The sequence below is a fragment of the Cebus imitator genome, unplaced genomic scaffold (genome assembly GCF_001604975.1).
Source record: "Cebus imitator isolate Cc_AM_T3 unplaced genomic scaffold, Cebus_imitator-1.0 Scaffold117, whole genome shotgun sequence".
Classification (NCBI taxonomy): domain Eukaryota; kingdom Metazoa; phylum Chordata; class Mammalia; order Primates; family Cebidae; genus Cebus; species Cebus imitator.
The window spans coordinates 648,583-650,930 of NW_016107432.1; positions in this window are offsets into that span (position 1 = coordinate 648,583).

Consider the following 2,348-nt stretch of genomic DNA (forward strand, 5'->3'; position numbering starts at 1 on the left):
TTTTTTTTTTTTAAAGAAGCTTATTATTCCACCGGAAAGCTGTATCATGTATGTAACCAGTTAGATTGTTTAGTTCTTTTATTTATTTATTTTTACAAACAATATAATAATGACAATCTAGTCCATATGTTGTTCTGCACGTGTAAGAATATCTGTAGGATAAATTCCTGGAAGTGGAATTTCTGAGTCAAATGTATGTATGTATGTGTATATATATATGCCAAAGATATTGCCAAATTGAATTCCACATTTTCACCAACACGGTTTTATAATTTTGTTATTTTTGCCAGTCTCATAGATTTTAAAGTCTTCTCAGTATAGTTTTAATTTGCAGTTATTTTGAGTGATTGAAAAATCTTTCCTATACTTCAATGATGTTTAGTTATTTTTATATTTTCTATTTAAAATTTTAATCTACTTTCCTATAGGGTTGTCAATCTATTTTTTATTGATGCTTAAGAGTTCCTGATATAGTCAGGAAATTAGCCCTTTGTTTGTGATAGGAGATACAAATATTTTTCTCAGGTTTGTGGTTTATCTTTTGATTTTGCCTGCAGTTTCTCTTTCTTTTATCTGCTTTTTAAAAACTTCTTTTACAGCAACATTCCACTGAAGCCTATGGTTTTTGACCTAGAAGAATTTAAACAAATGTTTATAAAATTGAAGTCATCAGTGTTTTTACTAATACTGTTTCACCTCTGGGTTTTGTGTCAAAAACAGAAGGTCTTCCTCAATCTGATTTACGTAAAAATTCTCACATGGCTTCCTCTCATACTTTTGCAGTTTTATTTTTGCTTGTAAACTTTGATCTACTTGGAATATATTTTGATGTATTATGAGAGAGGATTCAATAATATCTCTCAATAACTATCCAGTTGCCTTCAAACCATTAATTGAATGTCATGTTTTTTTCTACCACTTTGAAGTCCCATTATGTTAGTTTGTTTTCTGTTGCTTATAACAGAATACCTGAAACTGGGTAATTTGTAAAAGAAAGGAATTTATGTCTTACAGTTTTGGAGGCTGAGGAGTCCTAGGTTGTGAGGCCACAGCAGGCGAGAGCCTTCTTGCTGGTGGGGGTCTTCCACAGATCTCAGGTGGTACATGGCTTCACAAGAGCAAGTGGGCTGAGTGCACTAGCTCAGAACACTCTTCCTGGTTTTTTTTTCTTTGTTTGTTTGTTTTGAGATAGAGTGTTGCTCTGTCACCCAGGTTGGAGTGCAGTGGGGTAAACGGCTCACTGCAACCTCTGCCTCCTGGGTTCAAGCGATTGTCCTGCCTCAGCCTCCGAGCAACTGGTATTACAGGCACCCGCCACCATGCCAAGCTATTCCTCTTCTTTTAAAGCCACCAGTCTCACTCTCATGATAACCCATTAGTCCATGAGTGGATTAATCCATTCATGGGGGCAGGGCCCTCATCATCCAATCTTATCTTTTTTCTTTTTTGAGACAGAGTCTTGCTCTGTTGCCCAGGCTGGAGTGCTGTGGTGGGATCTCAGCTCACTGCAACCTCCACCTCCTGGGTTCTGGGTTCAAGCAATTCTCTTGCCTCAGCCTTCCAAGTAGCTGTGATTACAGGTATGTGCCACCATGCCCAGCTAATATTTGTTTTTTTTTAGTAGAGATGGGGTTTCTCCATGTTGGCCAGACTGGTCTCAAACTCCTGACCTCAAGTGATCCACCTGTCTCAGCCTCCCAAAATGCTGGTATTACAGGAATAAGCCACCGTGCCCAGCGCCAGTCTCCTCTTAAAGGCCTCACCCTTCAATGCTATCACATTGGGGATTAAGTGCCAACACATGAAATATGGGGTACACGTTCAACCACAGTAGTGATCTTTGTCATACACTAAATTAATAAATGCATAAGTGCATTGGTATCTGTCTCTGGAAATTCTATTCTGTGCCATTGATTCTTGTATCTTGTGTATTCATGCCTACAACTACTGCTTCCGTTTCTGTTGGTCTATAGTGAAAATGCTATGCTGTGTCATTGCATTTACTGTCAGAATGTCTCCAGATTTTCTTGAAGCTTATTTTTTAACCTGAAATTTATAATCAGCTAATCTAGTACCTTTCAAACACTATCAATACCAAAACCAAGATAGAAACAAAGAATAACACCAACAACAGCAACAACCACAACACTGTGGTATTTTGTGGGCTCCTATTACATTCATACTCTTCTAGTGAAGAGTGTGCTAAAGGCAATAGCTCCAATCTTAGCTATTGCCTTTAGCATATTTTAATCACGAGAAACAAAGTCTACTTCTGTTTTGTCTCTGAATTCTTTTTTTTTTTTTTTTTTTTTCGGAATCTCACTCTGTTGCCCAGGCTGGAGTGCAGT